General features: G+C 46.6%; 1 protein-coding gene across 4 annotated transcripts in view; it reads left to right on the top strand.

The window, feature by feature from the left end:
• The first annotated feature begins 22,942 nt into the window (after nucleotides 1-22,942).
• FLI1 (Fli-1 proto-oncogene, ETS transcription factor) overlaps nucleotides 22,943-23,462 on the top strand; it is a 95,267-nt gene continuing 94,747 nt past the window's right edge. For 3 of the 4 annotated variants that reach the window (XM_013961598.2, XM_067309999.1, XM_013961597.2), the window contains exon 1: nucleotides 22,944-23,222. The gene's annotated coding sequence lies outside the window, so the exon portion shown is untranslated. Of the gene's footprint in view, nucleotides 23,223-23,462 lie in introns of all 4 variants that reach the window. The other variant, XM_067310000.1, reaches the window with a different exon arrangement.

The raw sequence follows: 23,462 nt of genomic DNA, 5'->3' as shown, positions 1-23,462 counted from the left end.
GGCAGAAATGGGCCCTTCCAAGAGGTAAATACAGAAGACGTGGAAAGAGGAGAGGTGTTGGAGAAGGTGCATTTGTGGTCATGGCTTGAAAGCCTATCCGTCCCCAGGAGCCAAAAGCAGCGATCACATCTGAAGAGGTTTTTTGGCGGGTAGCATGAAAGGAGCTTGGCGGATTCTCAGTCTGTTTCCACCTCAAACCACCACAACCACCACCTGGGCTAAACAGGCAGGTGTGGGGCAACGAAAGCAGCGGGGAGAGGGGTCACCCCGGGCGATACGGAGCCTCCTGCACGGCGACATACCCGACTGCACGCTGCAGCCGCCACACCAGCCGGCTTACCCGTACGTGCACCCAGCTCGCGGTGGGCAGGCTTGTGGAAAGCTTGCACGCACTGACTCATTCCTGAACTTTGAGCCTGTCTGTCTACCCTACTTTTCTGATCGATGAAGCCTTGGTTTCCTTATTATTTTACTGCATCAGATTGAACGCCCACGCCTCTCGTTCTCCTGTCGGGGAAGAATGCCCCTCGTAGGGGGTTTCTGCTTTGTGGCAATCTAGTAAGTGCGAAGGAGCTGAGTCTGACCCATGTCAACGTTTGGGATGCTAACCACGTGAAACTCTTCCCTCCTGTCTGTGCCTCCTTCTATCCCTGCTTGGTTGTCCCACAGCAGCAGAGCTGGGGAGTCAAGCGCAGCAACCTGGACCAGCCACGCCGGAGGAATTGGGTGCTTCTTGGTGTAAGCATCTCTGCGAGGCAGATGCAGATGGTGCCTCCAGCAGCAGCTATCTGCCCAGGCGGGAGGGCAGCCTGCTGAACCCAAATCCTACAGAGTCTCCTGACTGTTTCCAAAGTCTCCTGCTGGCCCTCTGGGCTCTTCTTCCCATCTAAACTCTAGAGGAGAGATAATTTACTGCAAAATGACATTGTTTCAGGTACCAGTGAAAATAAATCCGTAGGTACTGGTAGCATTCCAGGCAGTTCAGATGCTTTCCCATACCCTGGGGTGCTTTGATTTTAAAGACATGTGAAGAGTCCCATTCTTTGGCTGCAGATCTAAACTTTCATAGATCTTAAAGCCAGCGAGGACCATAGATTATCCAGCCTGACTTCCTGTCTAACGCAGGCCATATGATTTTATCCCATTATTCCTACAGTGAGCCCAATAATTTGTGTTTGGCTATACATCTCTTCCAAAAAGGCATCCGGTCTTGATTTAAAGACTTCAAGAGATGGAGAATCCATCACTTCCCGTGGCAGCTTGTGCCAATGGTTATTTCTAATAAAGGAGGAAGCTATTTAGAGCCAGGCTTACATGTCAGAATCCTCTTTGGGTAAAGAAACACTCACAGGCAGTCTCACCGGTGAAATAAAAGCACAAAGCAGTCACTGAAGAAGGATCTTGCACCCAAAAGTGTCTCTGTTCTCTCCCACTGATCTATCAAAAGATATTGCTTTTCCCTGCAAGCTTCATCTTCCTTAGCCCATCATGGCTATAAAAACATTGCTACAGCAGGTCTGCACATTTATTATAATGTGGTTATCTTTCATGGAAGCAACCCAGCATATTTCACAGAGAGTCCTCCCCAGGAGCATTAGCCATTCCTGGCCAACCCGTCCAGCCTCCACTGGTTCGGAAACAAGCTGGTGCTCTGCTCTGTCATCCCGTCATCCTACATCTCTAGCTAAGGCATGAAGCCATGAGGAGCAGGGAAGAGGTTGCTGCTTGCAGCCCTGCCAGGTTATCAGAACAGCTGTGGACACCTGAGTCTACGTCATTCTTTCCAGGTTTTTTGAGTTCAAGTCTCTTTGCTTTCCCAGCATTGGAGTGAGACAACCCTTGGCCACATGCCAGCTGGCTGAGCCTCAACCCAGACAGGACAGTCAACACTGGTAAGCAGGAGGAAGTATTTGGGAGAGCTGATGACAAATATGATTGTGCCTTAGAGGTAGGACGTATGTCCTCTCATTATTCACTCACTTGCTCTCATCCTTAAGTCTGGATTCCCATCATACCTGACAGGGGATGTACTTGGACTTATTCTTGGGTAGAATCTGACAACCAAGGCTTGGCCCTGCTGACATCCACAATTTGCTTGCCATACACAAAGATGGTGAATTATCTCTACGTTGCTCTCCCAGTGCCATCAGCATGTATCAGAGTGTGCAAAACCAGATGCTCTTGTAACCCGCTTTTACTGAGTTATTTATATCCATATAATATTTGATGCTTCCTGTTCCATTAAAGGGTTTCAGGTCCCCAAGATATTTTCAAAGCTGTAAAGCGGTAAGGGCCATATGAGCTCCTGGAGCATCCTGGACAGCATCTCAACTCCAGGAATGCTTCCACAGAGCACTCCTGGGAAAGCATTGCTGGGAGGCCGGGCAGCGTAGGAGCAGGAGGGAAGGATGGGAGTTGTTCTGCAGTATCTTGACAAATTAATGCACTAAGATAAAAATTTGTGTTTCTGTAGAAGGGCTGTCCAGATTCTTAGTAAAGAAATTTGGCACCCACTGAGCACCTATATGAATCAATCTTAAAGTGCATCTGTGAGAACTTATTTGTTCATATGGTTTAAATAACCCTTACTTTGCTGGATGAGGATCCCCAGCATTGCAACTGAGTTCAGCTGATGCCTTGTCAGGTAGAACCAAATCTGAGGCAGAGTCACAAGTATTTTTTGCCCCTATAAGATATCTAGTGCTGCTGGCCCATGGGGACAGACAAGCCATCAAATCCCAGGTCTCAGATCTTCCAAAATCAGATGAGAGAGATCTCCAGGATGAGGAAAAATGTCTCATGTGGTCTCAGTTCCTTAGCTGATAGACACAGACTCCCAGCCCAAATACCACAAGGAAGGCAAAATATGGCATTGGAGGAAGAATCAGGATCAAAATGCATCTGGGAAGTTTGTTTGAAAGACCACATCCGATGAAAGGCTTGTGCAGCCGGGACAGAGCTGCTGCAGGAATAGCATGGCAGGTGGAGCACAACTTCCACATCCCCTCTTGGCAGATTGATACCTTCTCCCCAAACAAGCAAATGTGCCCAGTTTCTCTCTCTGCTTATCAAAATTTCCTCCCCGTCAAACCAGCTCTTAAATAGCAGCTGAATTCAAAGACCAGGTTTGTCCTTAGTTTAAATGCTATGTTTCTGAACTGCCACAAGGTGCCAGCATTTCAGAGTATTATTGTGCCAGTAGCCGGGTGATGATGGAGCTTAGCCTAAGTGGAGGACCTGCAGCATGGTGTGAAACCCCCTCTGTCCCAGCAGGTCCTCTCTACCCTTGCCCAGACTGCCATGGTGCCCCTCTGCCTCTCCATGGGTTATGTTTGTTAGAGAGCAAAGGTGGGGGTGGCAGAAGAAGGAGTCTTCATGGGGAGCTAGAAACCGTTGCTGTCTAGGCTGCAGAGAATGACTGGTTCACAGGGCTTTGAGGACAGCACTGGGGAGCTCAGCCCATCGCAGCCCTGTTATGAGACACATCCCGGCGTTTGCCAACATGAAGAAGGGCAGTCTGGCTCAGTTCGACCTGCAGTCCCTGTGAGGACCATGGCTTCTCTGGCAGGGCTGAAGGCTGCCTCTTTCTTGCACTCAAAGGAAACATCATCCTTCCCCAGGGCCGTCCAAAGCCAGCTGCTGGACCTCTTTATCTGCTAAATGTCAGCATCTGCAGGCACTTTGCAGCAGGAGATTTCCCTCTCACTTCCCCAAATGGAGAGAGAGAAAGACGAAGCACTTCTCCATTTTCTTGTATGAGCTATCAGCACACCAGGGGAGACATTCCCTGAGCCACCCTGGAGAGCCGGCAGCTCTCTTTCAGTTCTGTTTGTGTCCTCCCTCTGCCCTGCGCCACCCACCAGGTCCCAGCAAGAAACTGGGACTCTTTCTGGGTGCCTCCAAGGCCTGCTCCTCCTTCAGGGCTCACTGCCCCAGGAGGCAGGATGCCACTTCGCGTTCCCCAGCTCCCAGATGACAGCACCTCAGAGAAGGAATCATTGCTAAGCCTCTTCCAACCCAACTGAGTTTCATTCCTCTCCTGGAAAGATGTACAAGAAATACAACTACTCTGTCGTGCTGATGACCCCCGCAAGCTCTCCATGGAGCAAATGAGCTGCAAGGCATCCCCTCGGCACACGAGCTGAATCCCCAGGAGACGCTAAGCACAGCAGGGTAGCGGCAATGTCACTGCACCTCCTTACTTTGAGACAGGCTCATCTCCCTTGATGAAACCACCTCCTCCCAGGAAGAAATGAGGAGGCTCAAGGTCCACGATGCTCTTGTCAGCATTAAAATAAGACCCAGCAGGCCTGGACCACTGTCCTCACTTCTCTAACCGCTGGGCCAAATGGGCGGCCCAGGAGATAATGGGGAATAGCAGTCACCCCCAATGAACAAGGGCACCCGACTCCAACCCATGCCCTGCCAGAAGATGGGCACATGGGAGCATTAACACATTTGTTTCTGTAAAAGAGTATTTCTTTCCTTCGTGGCTCTTTGCACTGATCTTCTTTCCCACCCATAGGGGAAAAAATATAATTGATGTTGATGGGCAAAACTCCTTTTCATTTTAGGTATGGCAGGGCAGCCAGCTGATTGGGAACTTTATTATTAAGACCACAAGGGAGTATAATTTTGCCTGGGAATATGCCTTTACAATCAGTGAAATTCCTAGCCTAGCTGGAACAAATCTGTATTGATGTCAGTAGATCAGCCTCAGTATTCACAAAGGAAAGATCAGGCCAGTGACTTCTGTATCCTGAAATAATTTTTACACTATCCAGTCTTGCAGTTTTCTGCTTTTTGCACTCCACCGAGGTGTTGGATAAATTTCCTGTCTCACTTAGGGAGCAGGGAGACACAGCTTTATCAGTGGATACTTAGCGAGACAGACCCTGCTTCCAGACAATACTGTCTCCATAAAAGAGAGCTGTGAAAACGACGCTCAAGAGTAATTACTTTCCTGTTCACCACAGGCCGGCGGTTCAAAACCACAGCTGGAGAGCTGACAGTGTGTGCTCTCTTGCGACAGACGGGTGATGCTCATAAATGGAGCTTGTCCAGAATGCAGGCACAGCTTTTTTTCCCCACACACATAAAAATGGACTTCTCAACTAAAAAGTGGAAAAACAAATGTTTCACTTCATACTGAAACATTTTTTTTTTTGTAAAAAAATGATTAGCTCTTTTATTTCTATGAAATGATGAAAACATATTGATCTGGAGCTTCCTAACCATTTTTCTTGTCTTACAGCGGAGGCAAATCTGTGAAATCTTAAGAGAAGAAAATAGTTTTCTGTCATTACCCTTCTTAAGGGAAAAAATCTTCCAGCCAGAACTCTTCATGTGACTTATTACCTGGCACTCGAAGCATGTGAGAGAGGCACTTTCCCTAGGTCATGAAGCAAAGCCGTATCAAAGCCAAACCTCAGACTTGCCCCCGCTGATTATTCCTCTCCTTCTGTACCACGCCTCAAAATGAGGTTTCCTGTCATTGGGAAGTTTTGGAGGTTGCCTAGTTTCAGTGGGGCTGCGGGAAGAGAGACGGGGGATGGCACAGTGCCACCACCCTCTGGCCACAGAGTGACACTGGGCACCAGCTGGGCAGCAGCGAAGACGCTGGAACATCTGGCGCGGGTGGCAAAATATGTGACAGAAACATTCCTGCTCCCTTCTCCGCTGCTATGTCACTAACATAACACAGAAGAGTCTCAAAAATAAACATGCCATCACCAGATGTTTAGAACATCTGGTCAGACCAATAAAGCAAAAACAACAACAAAAAATAACTGTGAAAAGAAGAGAAAGGAGGCGTATTTATGAAGCTTGAAGGTTACAGCTTTCTTTTTTGACATGACATGATGGAACTTTCCGCAAAAGCCACAGGGCATGTTGGCAATACAGGTGTGAGCAACATCCCTGCTCCCAGGGAACAGCACTCCCATTCTCAGTCTCCAGCCAATGACAAGCTGTAGGATTTGGACACCTGCCTCCCAAAGGCAACCCCATTCAGATCTCCAGCCCTCCTGCTGTATGGGTGTCTATGTTGGACATTTATGGCCTGTTTCATCTGCACATGACATAATCTGTATTGTATTTATAGCATCCCTGGGTGGTAAGGAAGTGTTCTCATCGCCGTTCTGCAAACTCATCTCCAAAGTGCACACAGTCTGTGGTCAAGTCTCCAAAAATCCACGGACATGAAATACTAGAAGTCAAGAGGAGTGAGGCACCTCAGTGCGCTTGTGGCTCCTGGTCCAGCACCTTGCCCAAGATCACCCATGAAGTGGACACAGAAGTCAGAACGGAAACCCAAGTATCTCAAGCCAAGACCCGAGTCCTTCCTCAGATCATCTTCGCTAGGTGGTCTGAGCATACGTTAATGTCATGGGGTCTCCTTGCATCCACAGACAGTCCAGGCTACGAGCAGCTCCTCAACAGCTGCCCGGAAACGTTGCTGCATTCAGAGAAAGGCCAGGAGCGTCTGCTCTTGATGCCAGTTAAAGCATACCTAAAAAGGACAACTCAGGCAGCATACCCATCTTGGAGGGGGGGCCGCCTTGTCCCCATAAAAACGGAAGCTCGTTCAGTTACACCAGCGTCACTAGGCTGGTGCAATCCTGCATGTGGACATCCTGATCTCAGCAAAGAGTAATTTGTGCTGTTTAGTTTTCTGCTCAGGTTAACCTCAGCTGTACCGAAGTGGGTCCATTCTCAGCTTACACCAAATGTCCCACCCCACCTTCTGCTTTGCTTTGTCTTCATTGCTTTAAACTCAGACTTTTGGTCCTCCAGGTGTAAATCCATGGGAAGACACTCATCTTTTTCCCATCCTAACTTCACAGGTCAATGTCTGGAGTGTGGACATGATACCCAACCTGGCCCATGCCTCAGAGTGCTCACAAGTGCAGGGACCACACGATGGGCCCGACTATCCCCATGATTTTCATGTCAGGGCAGGTGGTTGCTTAAAGAAAGTCACAGCCCTAAGGTTGTGACTGGGTCTGGATCATCCTGAGCAACATTTGTACCAAGGTTAAGCTTCCAGATCTGCCCATCTGTGCATTGTGCAGTGATGCTGGAGGCAAGCTGCAGGCTATTTTGGCTTGCTTGGTCTGAGTCTTGCTACAATTGGGATTTGAACCCAATCCTGCAACCCTGCTCAAGCTGACAGACCATGCCATGTCCCACCAAGTGCTCCTCCTGGCCAGGGACGGGGATCTCGGGGAGCAGAGCCAAGGGACAGCATGCCACAAGAGGGCACTTTCACCTCCCAGACGCCGCTGCGGTAGGTTATACATGTACATATATATGTATATATAAAAAACACTGAAGCCAGGAGGAATGAATCATTTGGGCAGAAGTGGGGCTCTGGTTTGGTGACAGGTGCTTGTTTGTGAGAAGGTCTCCTGATGAGACTGGGAACCAGTGGTGTGAAGAAAAAGACCTGAATGTGGCCAGCTGCCGGACAGCAAACGTGGCAGGTCTCAGGTGGTGTGTCCCAGCAGCCAGGAGCCAGCGAGCATGACGGCCTTTCTGCCGGGCTGCAGCGGTGACTTCAGTAAGCAGCAGAAAGGCAATAGCAGTGTTGCGTCCAAGTTAAATAAAGACGGATATTCCACTCGGTGCCTTCAACCACCCATTCTGAGGTCTGCCTGTGCTCATTCCTCCACAGTCATTTAAAGAAGGCCCAAGGCAGAAATGGAGAGAGACTTCTCCTCACCAGCCAACGTGGCTTATTTGCCACCCCTGCCCAGATTTGAGCTCTGCTCTCTACACCACTTAATGCCCCTGAAGCAAAGGATTAAGTGAAGTACATATGGAAAATAAGAGCTCTACAGATCCAGAAGCAGAAACTGGCTTTTTTGCACAAATAAGATTTATTTCTCTGGGTGGTGCTGTCCTGTCTCCAGCCAGCATGGGAGGCTTTAGCATCCTTCTAGTCTGCCAAGGTCGCTTGCCTCCAACTGGGTCCATCTCATGTTGCCCAGCCATGTGGAAAATACCATGATGTATATCTTTCCTTGGCAATTTTGATATGCATCAGGCAGTGAATAACCTAGAGCCTTGAAAACTGGAAATCTTTCTGTATCTTGTGAAACTACCATGAGCAAAAGATGGATTCTGACTAAAGAGGAGACTAGTGAGGTTCTGGCCTCAGTGAAAATATTTGCTGGTATTTACACATGTTACCAAGTGCAGCAGCTTTTTCTGGCTGTCATCATATCTCCTTCTCAGGTGTCCTCAACCTGAAGAAAAAAGTAACTAATGTTAGAAGAACTGGTTGTGCCTCCTGTGCAGGGCAAAACCATCCCTGAAGCCATCATTTATCACAGCGTATGGGTGGGTGGGAAATTCAGAAAAAAAAACAAAACTGTGATACCAGTTACACATGCACACTGGAAAATTTGGGGTTTTGAAATATTTCAGACAGCTCCAGATTTGGTGAGTGGATGCTTTTTTTCCAAGTTTTGCAGTTTTGAATTTTGCAATCATGTCAGCCAGCTCAGCTGGAATCGATGGCCCTTTTCATAATGCAAAAGGGGAACAAGGAAGTCGAGGCCCCGCAGGCTTGCAGAGTGGCCTGGATTGTCGCTTTCTGACTCAGCCAGTAACTACATGCTGGACGTACCAGTCACCCTCTCGTGCGTATCTGCCCAAGACCCGGCACAGCAGGCTGTGTTGTGCCCAGAGATGCTCCCCGCGCACACACTAGCAGCATGCAAGTCACTTCACAGTGGTCTACCCGTGTCAGGCTGTGGCACCAGCTCATGGCTCAGCTCGTGTCCAGACTCTCACGGGAGCCTGGGAGTACGTGATCTGGCTTTTACTTTAGTACTACTGTTAAGTAACAGGAATAATTCACCCTCTTCCAGTTACTCATCCTGCCTCATGGCTGGAGACCAAGTTTCACCTTGGTGAGGGGATATCTTAGATGGTGAGCTTTGCAGAGTAAAGCTCATCTTTCTCAGGTGCTTAGGAGCCACACAGAGCACACTGGAAACTTTGATAAATAACTCAGTAAATCCTCAGAGAATTTGATTTTATTCCAGGGCAAAATCTGGGGCACGGCTTTGGAGAGGAATGGAAAGAATTTCACCCTTGGAGGCGAAGCTGCGGCACTGTCACCCTTTCCTGCGGCGAACCAGCAGCTTTCCACTTGCAGGAGAGGTACGGGGTGACGGCAAGGGGGTGATGGTTCCCTTCGCAGACCTGTTAATACGTGGGAGTGGGGAGATGGACGATCGCTGCAGTGCTCTGCAACCTGCTCCCGCGAAATTGGTGCAGATGTATGTAAATCTCCACCCTGTCTAGCATCATGACTGTCTCTGTAATTACCAGGCAGGAAGCCTATACGCTCGCGCTGCTGCTCCCTCCGCTCTGCCACGGCGTTCGTCTCAGCCGCAGCCTGCGGCGCTCAGCCTCCAGGGCCCAGGGATCGTTGTCCTTCCTACCAGCAAATGCCAAATGCAGTGATATTTTAGATGCAATAGGAAAGAGCGTACATTTGGCAAATAATTCTATCTACGGAACCAGTTTAAGCATCTTTCAGCTTTTCAGATGGAAAAAGAGACTTAAGTGTCTTAATTCCTGTTTGCTGTGATAGCTGATTATATCTTGGTCCCACTGAAGTCAATAGCAAAATTCCAGCTATAGTAGGATGAGGAAATGGCCAGATATTAGCCAGACGCTGAGGGCCGATTCCCCCAGGACAGGCAATTCTGTGAAGCAGAGCAAAAACGCGCTTTCTGACTCCTCAGTGATATTGAAGTTTTGACTGTTTCAACTCAAAATGTTAAAAAAAGGGGAGAGGGACCACAAAAATGGAAATATTTATTTTCAAAAGAACCGAAACATCTAAATATTGAGCTTTTGCACTATTTGAAATAAAATTAGAGGACTCTATATCCAAATGTTTCTCAGGATGGGATATAAGCATCTTATCTGACAACTGTCAAAACAGGACACTTAAAAGTTGCAAATGCTCTGAAGAAAGTCTGAATTTAGGACACATTTATGAAACATTTTGGTGTTGCTGACTGCCGGCAGCAGGGAGGGCTCGCCAGGCTCCCTAAGGAAAGGAAGCTTGAGCAATCTCGCCATCCACCCATCTGCACATAACTCCCCTCTCCTCGCTACCCCGCCGCCTGACTCTGACCAAACAGCATCTAAAAGGGTAGACGTCCCAAAGATAAGTAATTTTTTCCAGATTTTGAGAAAACCAGCAGCTGGGTTGAGGGCAGAGACCCAAATCAGCTCAAAAGTTTGGCGTTTTGCTCAGCAGCAGCCAGCTCATCAGCACCATTCTGGCTCTGGCCTAATCTTCACCCGTCGTGGAGGCCACGGTGGGAGGAAGGTGATGAGTTAGGGGGCAAGGAACACGAGCCCCTGAGAAACTAGGCTTTATTAATGTTGCTGTCCACAGAACATCTTGTAAGTGAAAAAAGAAGGAAAAAAATAGAAATTGCCGAGCAGCGTTGTTGCGTCCTTCTCCAGAAGACTCCTCGCACCCTCGGCTGAGGCCTGGGCCATTCAGCGCTGGCGCAGACAGGGTCCTGGGCTAGGCTGCAGCTCGGCGCAGTGGGACTCCTCCGCGGGTGCTGGTGGCTCTTTGATCCTCTCCCCATGGCCGGCCCCCTCCTGCTCCCACGTCCTGGTGCTCACTAACGTTCTGCTCTTCTGTTTCTGTTTATTTGTCCTCGATTTGTGTCATTGTCTTAACCAGAAACTTGGAAAGCTTGCTGCCTTGTGTTGCCTTGCCATCTGGCGGCTAGCTAATGATTACAGTAGCAAACAAAACCCAAACATTTTAAAATAGGCCTGTTGAAAGTTCATTTTTATGAAGAGGATAAAAGGGGAGAGAGAAACGTGTCTGAATCCCCATCTCCTCCCAAGATGCTGATGAACTCTGCGACCAGGGATCTTCAAACAGGTGGAGATGCCTGACAGTTCAGTAGCTCAAATTTCTTGATGAACAGGGATGGGGAAACTGAGGCACGGGAGCATTTGGTAAGTCTGTGGCAGAGCTGAATGTTCTGATTCCCAGGAAAAATCTGCAATGCACCAGGGGGAACACAGATTACCAGGCACCCAAAGCAGCATTGACTCCACATTTGCAACTCTCTGCCGCCTTCCTAGTCAGGGCCGCAAGCAGTCCTGCTGTCTTCTCCTGACTGGGTACACAGTAGCACATGGATATGCTATTTCCCCCAAATAATCTTTTTCCAGGTATTTTTGCGCCGAAGCCTAGATCTTGGCTCTGCTGAAGACAGTGGCTGCCATGCCATTTATCCCAGTGGGATCACACTTGTGAGAAATGGCCAGTGAAAAATGGCTTCTGGCTTAAATGAAGCGATCTTATCTTTGTCCTGTTTTCCTCCCCCTGAGGGGAAAATGAATGAGCATGGCTGCTTGGCTTCGCTTCTATTTCCCTGGGTGGTTACGGGTGGTTGGGCCCTATGAATCAAAGTGTCGCAGCGGGAGCCAGGAAATGGGCTAGGACAGAGAACAGGAGCTGAAACCATTCACCACAACGGGTGCAGGCAAGGGAAGCCCCAAAAGGTCTTATGTAGCTTCAGCTAGAAATCCAGAGGTGCTATTTTGGCATCTCCCCAGGCCTTCAGATTTCCACCCTGCATTTTTTGAGGCCATCACTTCCAAACAGTGGCCTCCTATTGCACAGTGACTTGCACTTCTGGACACCTCCAGGTCTTTGGAAACGTAGCTGTGAGCATTTCAAAGAGATGTGACCAGCTGAAGTGGGCATTCAGTGGTTTTCTGAAAGTAGGATGTCAGAATGCCATCTCCCTAGGTGAAATCACCACCAGTCACAAGCGACCACCCCAGGTCATCCTGGAGATTGTCGCCCCAAAGCTGGGGTTTTGTGGCTGCTGTCTGCTTTCGTTACCCTTCTAGTTCAGTGGCACTGTGTAAACATGAAGAAGATGAAGGACTTGGCTGAGGAAGGTCAAAGACACAGTAAGGTGGCGAGGTAACAGGACGTGATAGAGCAGAGAATCCACGTGGATTGAGACTGCTCAGTAAATAGGAGATAAGTGTCCACTTTCTTCCTTCCTAAAATCAACTCACCTGATACTTCACCGACTCCCCTCATATAAGACCTGCACAAAGTTTCTGTGGGAAAGGACTGATGGAGGGAGGCTGGTTGCTCCATCTTTTCCCAGCAAAAGGCTATGCTTGACACAAGCCAGCTCTCTGCCCTTAGCATCTCTTGCTATCTTCAGTATTACACAGCCTTTGTTGCCATAGCATCTGAACATAGTTATCTCCACAACAACTTTGTGTAAGGAGCCATGCTATTATCTCTGTTTTGCAGATGGGGAACCAAAACACAGAAGAAATAAGGGACAGATCTGGGAAGTACTGAGGCTCTTAAATTGCATGTGACAAGGCAAATCAGTACTTAATTCCCACCACCATTTGCTGGGGCCAGGGGGTTTTGCAAGTCCCACTAGGTCCCATTTACATCTATAGGTACAGAAATATCTCTCTGCATTTGGCTTGCTGCAAGCCAAGGCACTGAATGCTTTGTCACTAGCCGAACCAGCGGCTCATCCTCCTCTTTTGGCTCCTGAAGTTTCATTTAGAGTCTCTCTGACACCAGGGAATGAGTCCAAAGTTTGCCACGAGACCTGCCTGATCCTTTGATAAGGGAGGTACCAATGGCCTTCCCAGTCTCTTTCTTTCTTATAGCCCTTACTTTTTCCCTGTTTCTGCACGTTTCCTGTGTTTGCTCTCAAAGACAATTCTCAAGAGGCAGCTGGTCCAAAGGGTGCTGTGAAAATGTGAGTATGTCCTGCACATGCTTATTAAAGCTGCCTGGATCTTAGGTGTGCATGGAGAGGAGGATCAGCCCTGCAAGTTTTCTGGTGCTGATTGTATCCCTGCTATATTCTAGCTTCTTGAGTAACATGTGCCAGACTTAATCACAAAACAGGGGCTGAATCTTGCAGCGAGTGGAGTCAACTGCAGTTTTATTGACTTCAGCAGCATCAGGAGATCAATTCATAAATTTACATAGCACTTCCCATGCATGGATCCCGACTCTCTTTATCATTCCCTTCAGGCCACAGCTGCCACAGGCCCTGAGACATTATCTGATCCATGGTTGTCAGGATATTTTGGTACCTCAAAGATCAAAAGGAAGTTTGCATGGTTGAGAGAGAAGCGTTCTGGCACTGCTGGATAAGCTTAGTTTGAGCAGATTTCTGCTCCTATGGAAGTCAGTGGGAGCTTTGTTTTGTGATCAAAACCTACGCTAGAAAACTTTGCTGCGTTGGCTGATACAGCTAAAGGGACCGTCCCTGCCTTGTACAGAAACAGTTATATGAAAGTGTTTATAGCTGTGTAGCTCCAGAGTTTTCCTTCACTCTGAGCACTTTACCAGCACACGAATACCTGCACGCCCCCCAACACAGAGAGCTGCTCCAGTTCTGCACTGTAGCTCTGCAATAAAACCACCACACAAGCAAAGCAAGCTGCACCCATAAAAGTACATTTTTGTCGCTATAACCACCCCAGCACTGTTCTGCCGGCAGAACTTGCAGGCAGGAATCACGCTGCTTCACAGACATCAACAGAGCTGTGCTTAGCAAAGCCTGCAGTTAGACCTGACCTCCTCTTGATCCGGGAAGTGAAATAAGTTATGCTGCTCTGAGCAGTAGCTGATAGGGACAAGTGACAAGATGTCACCCAGCCCTGCTGGGTCACTAGGTGTATCACACTTTTCGTGCGTGCAAGTGATGGCAGATAGAGATTTCCTACCCAGAGTTCTGCTGTGCCATTTTGAGCACTGGTTATGAGTGTTTTCACACTGGGGTTTTTACCAGTTTAATGATTAAATCACGCCATTAACATGGTAGCTGGGCAGAACTCTTCTCGTGCGGACAAAGCCGACAATCCTTCTCCGCGGCTTGAGCGACTTCCCACCAGGTGTCACTCCGGCCAAATTTGGCCTCAGCATGCCTGGAGAGAGGTCGTCATCCGAGGGCTCAGCTGCGGAAACGCCGCCTCCCCTTCGGGAATGGTCAAGCGTTTAGGAACCGGGCAGGATAACAGCAGCACACGATTTACAAGTGCTTGTTGCACTGGCACCGTCACTGAACTTCCTTCATCAATCTCCATCAATCCTCCCTTTCGTACAACCCAATTTGGGCTCTAAAACAGCTCTCTTCCTCTTTTTCCATCCCATCTCTCGCTGCCCCCCAGCACACACATGCACATTTCCTCTTCCTTAAGCAAACAATTTTCAGATTTAAAAGTGAATTCTCAGTGCAGGCTGGAAAAAGACAATGTGGCCTCGCTCCTTATCTCCTGCTATCTGCTGCCGCTTGTACTCACAACAAGCTGTGAGCCTAGATTGGGTTTACAGTAGATTTCAAGTGTTTATGAGCCACAGGAGGGAGAGAGAGGAGGGGAAATCTGGTCGGTGAGATAAGTCCAGGAAATAGGGCTAGTGACTGGAGCAGAGTCAACAAGTTGAGTGAGCAACCGGACACCTCCAAAGACCCAAGGATGTGTGACTCAGTGTCACGACTTCAGTTCCCGCAGCAAACAGGAGCGCTTAAAGGGGATTCACTTGTAATCGTTCAGGGGGCTTTTGGGCCTGGGATGGAAAAGGGAAACATCTTGATCTCTTTATAGACTTGGAATATTTTCCAATTAGGAGCCCAAATTTAAGCTCCTCTATCCATAGTCAGGCTCCAAAAATAAACTGCTTGATTTTCAAGGACTGCAGAGCCCATGCGGATTTCAACAGCAGCTCATGGGTCAGTCTATCACACTACGGGGTTTTATAATGTGTTGTGTAAATCTAGAAGTTCTGTGGGGCCTGGATCATCATCTGTTCTTTGTTCATATGCCACCTAGAGCAATGTGGCTTAGTACCAACAGGACGAGGTAGTAGCTGTTCACATGCTCACTAGGATATTTTTATAATCACCTTTTATCCTCATGTGGACAAGGTTTGTGATAGTAACTGGAAAAGTGTGTAGGTTCATCTGTAATGTATTTCAAGACAAAAATATCTGGACTAGTTAGATCAGAGAACAGTAATTCACATTGTTCTAGGCAGCTCAAAAAATTGTCTCTAAGCATGGCTGGGGAATGAAAAAGTGAAGTTGTATACTCTTCCCCATAAAGCCCATTGGAAGATGTCTTCATGCACTGAGAGCTATTTCTAAACCAGAAAAATTTTGCAAACCATGTCCTTCAGGAAATATGGTCTTTCTTTACCTTAAAATCCGTAATTTATGACAGACCTTTCATATCTTAGTTACTGAGCTGGGAAACAAGAGCTGTGTGTTTCTATAAAGCGGAGGAGAGCACTCAGGAAATACTTCTCTCTGTTGTCACACTGCAACATCTAACTCACACTAACTACCCGAGACAGGAAACAAATTTAAACATGACTGCCCTCCAAAATGGTTGTGGCCAGGTTTGACTATCACAGCTTTTACTCTTTGATGAGCTGCATAAACAAGAAGTTTGTGCCAGGTCACCAGCATAGGTTCAGGATGTGACACAAAGAGAAAACCCTTGTCAGGGCAGTCCAGAAGTCCATGTCTGTAATTATTTACTCTGTATTTCCTATGAAGTGGGCCTGATTCTGATCTCAGTGACCCTGGTATAAACCTAGCCACTTAGTACAACCTAGTGCAAATTCTTTTGCAGAAATCTGTCTCCTTCACCTTTTGGAGACCAAAGTGACATTGATTTATGACAACCATCAGCTGCAGAAGCCTGGACCACCACAGCATTTGTACCCATTTAGCTAAAGGTGTTAACAGAGTGCTCATTTATTTGTTTTCTTTTTTTTTTTCTGATGTACCAGTACAGCCCTTCATTTGGATGCACTTACTCTGTAGTTAGCCTGCTTCAGCATCTTCAGTTTTTCTCTCTTTGTTGTCACCAACCTAGCACACATCCAACTTAGCAGTGAGCTCCAATATCCTGGGGTTTGTGTGCCTCAAATCACCAGAGAATAAATGATGCTCCAGGCACTGCCCCTGGCCCAGGCATCTCTAAGCATAGTTCCCAAGTGCCCTCTGTCATTACCACAAAAGGAAACCAAAGCTTTCCCTTCTCCTTGATTCTCCTTCTCCTAATTCCTGTTTCACCTGCACTTCCTTCCCTGTGAATCTCTTTCAAATCCCTGTGTTTCATCCTCTCTGTGCTTTTGTGTTCTGGGGCAAATTTGCATTCCTACCACCTCATTCCCTGCAGAAGGACAAAATTACGTTCTTCTTGTGGCAGACAGTCTCTTTGTCCCATAAACTGCTGGACAAAATACAGTTTTTTTGAGCCCAGCACTTCCCATTGTCTCTATTGTGGTAGGGATGGACAAGGGGGCCCCATCAGCAAACAGGGATATGCACTGACTTCGAGCCATTTCATGATGTAGCAAATGCTCATAGCAAGCGCTTCATAATATTAACCAGAGAGGTTTCCCAAATCATCACTCCTTTCCATATGGGAATAGTTATTCTAGCATAAATACCTTTATACCAAAAGAACTGAGGCTTCACTCAGGAGAAGCGGGCACTGAAATGCTTTAATTTGACTGGTATATTCCAAGCTGTCTGATGATAGTGCGTAGACAAGGCCTGAGGTATGAGAACTCTTCAAGGAAAAGCCTTTTGTGGAAAGGGCTGTAAAACAACATTTTACAGTGTTGTTCTGAATTTCCTTTTTATTTTATGGTTCATCTAATTCGAAGAGAAACCCTCTTTGCAGAGAAGTGGAATGGGAAACATGCTTCCGTGTCAAAACACTTGGACTCACATCAAGCTCCTGTTTTAGACATTTATTTTTTTTTTTAATTCACCTCTTGTGTTTTTCATGCATTCAGCTGTTTATGTTGCCTTTTTTGCGCAGCTGACTTCTTTCTTTCTCCCTTCCCTCCTGCTCCCTTCCTTTACCAGCCACATTGGCTCAAATACAAGGTGAGATGTTTTCAAGAAATTAAGTTCTGGGGGGAAAAATCACTCGTTTGTTTGTTTGTTTTTCTGCAGACACCAGTGCAGATGGAGTCCCTTCAGAGCTCCAGATGTCCAGGTCTTCCCAGACGGCCTGGTTTCTTCAGGAGCTCAAGCCAAAAAGGACTGGGGAGGCTCTCAGGGAGCTGCGGCTCCCATTACTGCTGCGCGAATCCAGAGCCAGCTCCGGGCAGGGCTTTCCCTGCTGGCTCCAAGAAACCAGAGGGTGAGTGGATGCAAAGGAATCAAGCCATGCAGCCAGGTGAGTGGGACTATACGGGGAAGGGGAGCTCTACATGAGACATGGGCATCACACTGAGTTTATATATTTCGGAAAAGTTTCTGTCCGTTTGAATTTCTCTTCTCCTAGAAGAGCAGATGGGATATATTTAAAAATGCCTTTGATTCAGCTAATATGACAGCTTGGATGCTCTCAGGTTTTTACGTTGCTCTCCATCACCACTGCAACCAAGTGGCTCACATTAACGAAAAAGCAAAGTAACAGTATGGCTTGCAGTGAACTTGGACCCACTGCTACTTCTCTTTTTTCTAAGAGTCAAAACTCTCCTGGAGGAAGAGGCTTGTTTTTAATTTTTTAGACTTTATTCTTCCTTTTTTTTTTTATTTAGAGGCTGCTAGATGGGCGTTTATTGGAAATATTTATTTAAAGGGGTCCAGTAGAAGTATGGAGCGAAAGAGGGAGCAAGACCGCGGATTGGAAAGAGGTAGGGTGAGAGCATAGGGGTTTTGAGCGGAAAGGGTTTAAGTATGGAAACGCAGAGGGAAGAAGTGGTGTTGGGGGTGTTATTCCCCCGCTCCGCGGGTTTGCAGCCGTCCCCGAGGACGAGCCCGGCTTGGGGTTCAGCGCTCCGCAGCGGGGTTCGTGCCAGCCTCAGCACTGGGGCCACACTGCCGCCAGCTGGGACTGCCCAGCCTGGGGTTTGCCGCGGTGACAAACCCGAGGAGACAGCTTCGCAGTAAGGCCCAGAAAGGCAGCGCCTGGCCCAGCTCGCCATGGGCCAGCTCTGCTGCGCAGCACGGCAGCCATTTTGCAGCCCCTGAGGAAAGGCACCTCACTCCCCTTCCTCTTGCTCCTGATTGGCTGCCTCTGCCCTTTCCCCGCCTCCTGGGGGAGCACAGCCAATCACAGGAGCTGCTCCCCCTCCAGGTGGGGTGAGGCTGACAGGGCGGGATGGTCGCCCTTGCCACCTGCTCCACCATCTTGCCTGCCCTGGGAAGGACCCCAGGGCCCCCCCCCAAAACACGGTCCCTCTCCCTCTGCCCCCTCAAAGGCCGCAGGGCCCCCCACAGCACAGCTCCCTCCCCTCTTTCCCCTTGAGGGCTGCAAGCCCCCCCCCCCGGCAGGGTCCCCTGGCCCCTCACAAGCTTGAAGACCCCCCCCCAGGAGAATGAGGCCACGGCCCGTCGCTGAGGCGTCCGCCTCGGCCCTCCGGAGACGTCCCTGCCTCGAAAGGGCCCCCCGCTTGGCGCGGGGTCCGCGTTTAGGGACCACGGCCCCCCAGTGGGCAGCCACACCATGCTCGGGCCGCGTCGCAGGAGAGCCCTGTCGGCGGTGGGCCGCGGCTGCGCAGGTAGGCACCGCCGGAACCGCCGCCGGGAAGGGCCCGGCCCATGGCGGGTTTCCACCCCACCTGTTGCCACCGTCTAGTCGTAAAAATAACAGAAAAAAAAAAAATCCATGTGACCTGCGTAACTTACCGAGCCCAGTCACAGACCAAGACTGGTTTAACGGGACGGTTACGTAACGCCCTACACACGGAAAATGTTTTCCTCAAAACATTTATCAACAACGGGGAAAAGCTGGAATTGTTTTGTAAATGGTCATGACTCTGAAAAACAAAAAACAACAGAAGTCACACTTTTTCTAACTCCTCAGTAACATTAGGGAAGACAAACGGTGTGAACAACACCAACACCCCAAACCCAGAGAGTTCAGCAAAAGTGAGAGATTCTTGTTCCAATTAAGCAGAATCTTTACCGCCTGAGAGATAATATGAACTTTCACCTAACGTTCCTTTTTTTAAGAACAATATAGAACCTAACAATTATGAGATGTCAACTCATTTTTTCAGCCTATCCCCTCATTTCATCTCCATTACTAAAACTTTTCTTTTGTTGTGATAATTATTTATCAACAATTTGTGATAATTTAATCTAATAATCACATTCATCATTAATATTAGACCTGAGTGAAAAATATTTTATTTTGAAGGTGTTTTTGACTGGCAGATGGTGATTTAACAAAGTTGAAACATTTCCCAAAAAATCTAAATCAATTTTGCCAATTTTCAGTGGAATTTATCAAAGTGCTTTTAATTATATTGACTAGTTAAAATGAAACATCCTATCTTCACTGAAATGGGTCTTCTATTTCTCTAAATTAGACTTTTTGAGATGATGAATTTTTTGAGTTTTTCTCAAAGTAAATATTACAGAAGTTTCTTTTTGTGCTAAAATTCAAAAGCTGTCGTTCTCTTGGATTCCAAAAGAAAATAAATTCCAACAGGTAGGAATTTCCTATGGAATTAATATTTTACTTTCAACAATACAGTACTATTATGACTAATGATAATTAAAGTCAATTGCCTCTTAGATTTCCAGTCAGGCACAAATACATATTGTATTAGATGATGCTTAAAGATAGCACATATATATATATATATATATATAAATATTTGCAGCCACAGAGGGGTTCTTATCTCATCCAGAAACTTCCCAGCAGTACACCAGATGAAAAATCATATGAACATCTCTGCATGGTAGTTCTGTTTCACCCTTTCTTTTTTGAGGGGGAAGTTTATGAGGCTATTTTTATTCAATCTCTTGGACCTATCTGTGTGATATGTTTGTACCAGCAAAAGCAAGTTCAAAGACACAGTCCCTGCTTTGGGAATAGGGAGTGGGAAGGTGTGTTGAAGTCCTTCACGCCTGTGTGATTTTGTCCTGCAGTCACAGATAGGTCTTCAAGCTCTTTCCCTCCTGAACACACAAAGTTAGCTGTTATAGTGACTAATTCCACAGTGCTACTGGGACAGGATCATAACCCCAGCTTTGGCTGATCTTTTTGATGTCTTGGGCCCAGGCTACTAAGTGCCTTCAAATTTTGGACCAAGACCTTGAGAGGAAAAGGGGAAAAAAAGTTATTGTCATTGTTTTCCCATAGCATGTGGAAAGGGTGATGGCCAGTTAAAAGTCCCTACATTTTCCTCTTAGGAAAGAGAAACTGAAGCATAGAAGTGTGTGTGTGGTTACATGTCAAGTACTGGAACTCCTTTTGACTTCACATACTTTCCCCTTATTTCTAATTAACATGTTGAAGAATTTTAAAATGTAATAAACATTATTTCTAAACAACCAGAAAGTAAAGCTTGCTTATTTCTGGTTTGATGTAAACATTTATAGCACAGCTCCATCCTTAAACAGTTAATCTTATAGTGACCTATTAAAATAAAATGAATTGTGTTATAATTCATCCTAAAGCAACCTCAGGGTTAGTGTATCAGGTAACTCCTGCTTTTGCAGTCCTCATGACGTTTTTAATCAAATTCAGCTGTAATTGCTGGAGCATACACATGCCTCTTTTAATACTCTGCCTACATTTGGGACTCATATGAGTCTGTTTTCTCTTAACGTATCTAATAAATAGAAAACATGAAAAGAGCACATTTTGCAGGACTCTGAGCTTTTCCACCGTTTCATTTGTTCTAGCAATTGTCCAACAGGCTTATGAGAATTGAGCACTTGTCAGGTTCCCCCCCTCCCTTGGATAAAATTCTTTGTGGGTTTTAAGTCACTGTTTGTGTTGCTAGCACCCTGTTAAAGGGGGCATAGGCACAGGCGAGAGCAGCTGCCACAAAAGCGAACTGGAAGTGTGTATGTGTGAGAGGGAGAGATTTCATAGGCATCTTTAAAAAATCACTGCCAGTGATGAATGTTGAAATGTTGCTTACATTCAAGTCACCTACAGTTTGTTGATGAAAACTTGAAATGTCATGTCTGCATTGAAGCTATTTGTGTAAACAAAACTTCTGTAACTTTCTCTGCTCAGGGGCCGGGGGGGGTGATTTTTTTTTTTTTCCTTCTTCAATGCTGCAGCTGTTTCCAATTTGCCAGCAATTTTCTTTTGGGCTAGTAAAGCTCCCAAGATGACTGCAACTAGCCACATGGGTTTCTCGACTCGACTGTGGGGTTTGATTACAAGAGGTAGTGAACACAGCTCAGGATTCAGGGGAAGTATTTCCCCTGAACTTCTAAGTTCTTTACGTCCTAACTTTTTGTTAACACCAGCCTTTAAAGTTTATTTCATTGCAACTTATTAGGTGTGTGCGCTCAATGGTTCCCTATATCTACCTCTGTCGGAACTAGGCTGAAATTTGGGGCACGTTTGCCAAAAAATAAGAGGAAACTGACAGGAAAATGCATGGGAAGAGATGCAAATGTTTGTTAGCACCCCCTCAACAAAAATAATAGGAAGAAGGTTTTGTTAACAAAATAGTAAGCCCTCGGGGTTCCTCTTCAACTACGTGTTTTGTGTAATTCACACGTGGAAACGTGAGAAAAGAATGAAAAATGACTTTGAAATGTGATCTGATTCAGTCGCTAGTTAGCTCGGTTGCATGTGTGTAGAAGGAGGTGTTCACATCCCCACAGAATAATGAGATTAAGGCTTGGAAACAGCAGTTTTAACCTTGATGCATGCGGTTTTTTAAAGCCCTTTAAAAATGAAAATGCTGGGTTTTTTTCAACCTGTATTTTCGATCCCTGAAAGAGAGAACCTTCTCTCCCGAGCACCTCGCAAGTTCCTCCTGTCGCTTTGAACCCTCGTTTTCCTTCCATCGGAAGTTATCTTCCTGAGATCTTCCTCTTAAAATCCCTGACGCTTACCTGGTCTAGGAAACTCTCTCTTAACACCAATAACAACAATAATAACAAAGAATCCGAAGAATTTCTATATTAAAAAGTGGCTCTGGCGAGGTCCCTGGTCACTAGGTACAGGTCTGAGTCTGTTTTCCTTGGAAATTGGGAGGAATGCTAAACGCCTCGTCTACCAGCGAGTAAATTGTGTTCGGAGCTCTAGGCACGGCTCCCAGGTTGCCCTTTCACCCCTTCACTTTATATGTTCCTCTTATTAAGGAGAAAAATGTTTCAATATGTTGGAATTTGGGGCAAAGCCGGGAAAGAGAGAAACAGAATAGAGAGTGGAAGGACATTTTCCAAATAGTTTTGGTAACCCTTATGAGGGTTTCATTTAAAATTGATGTCTTACTAAAATCCCTGTACGTTTCTTTCCCCAGGTTAGTGCAAAATGTTGTCTGCTAACCCTTCTGGGATAACAATATGCACCAGAAATGTGATCCCTTTGGAAAAAATTATCCCTGAATTGAAGATGTTTTTTCTTCCCCTCCCTAAATGTGTTACTATCTGGTAGGGTATTATTAAATAGCTAAAAGGATCTGGAGGTTTTGGCTTGCAGAGAGAATGGCTAAATTTTTGGTCCAATAGCGAATAGTTTTGAGACTATTTCATCTCGCTTTTCTAGCCGTGTGCATCTGCAAAACTCAGTGAGCGTGGTGCGTAATCTTTTCAGTTCTGCTTCAGAGGGAAATGGGTTAACTATTTTCAAGGTAAAAGTCAGAAAAAAAAGCCCAAAGTAAGGAACGATGATTTTAAAACGGATATTTGAAACTTCCTTACTTAAAAAGGGGATTTAAAGTAGCACTTGAGCTCCACTCAGCGTCTCTTTTCGGCTTGACTCCTCAACAGTATTTTTTTTAAGAAAGTTGTGAATTTCTTTTTGTTGTTCTTCAAAGTCGCAAGTAGTGTAAGGGCAGGCTCCTCGAGCGAAGATGTCACATAACCATGATTAATCTGAGGGCGCAGCTGAAATATTGATAAGGGGAAAACGGAAATCAAATGAAAAGTAGAGGGCATAGAAGAGAGGGAAAGAAAAGCACGTACTCGAGCTGCGAGCATTACAGAAGCCCCCTGAGGAAATGCCTGGTTGATGCAGCCTGTCTGGATGGGCTGGGAATTTTAACTTCAGCGCTGCTTCGGATCTAACAAGTTTAATCTCTCCTTTGCAAAACTGCAGCGGCAGGGTAGTAATCCAGAAGTGGTGGGGAATTTTTTTTTTTTTTTTTTTTGGTCTCAATCTGGATCTTTACAAACTGGTCTTCCACTGGTTGAGGGGAAAGGGTATAAAAGGTGAGTCATTTAAATAATAGTAATAATAGTAAGAATAAGCAAGAGGTGAATTCTGAAAGTAGTTTACGAGGCCCTTTTACGTTTCGACTGATGCTGGCAGGGTAATATGATTGATAAATAATCCACAGCAGACTTTTTAAGACTGACTCCAAATATGCAGATGTATTTATTTATATGAACATGTGTAATTATACAGGGGAGGTAAGTGGGGGGGGGTAATCAGGGGCAAAGAGGGGAGCA

Source organism: Apteryx mantelli, chromosome 23 (assembly GCF_036417845.1).
Source record: "Apteryx mantelli isolate bAptMan1 chromosome 23, bAptMan1.hap1, whole genome shotgun sequence".
Lineage (NCBI taxonomy): Eukaryota > Metazoa > Chordata > Aves > Apterygiformes > Apterygidae > Apteryx > Apteryx mantelli.
The sequence above is the reverse complement of the archived record's forward strand: the minus strand, read 5'-3'. Positions and strand labels throughout refer to the sequence as shown.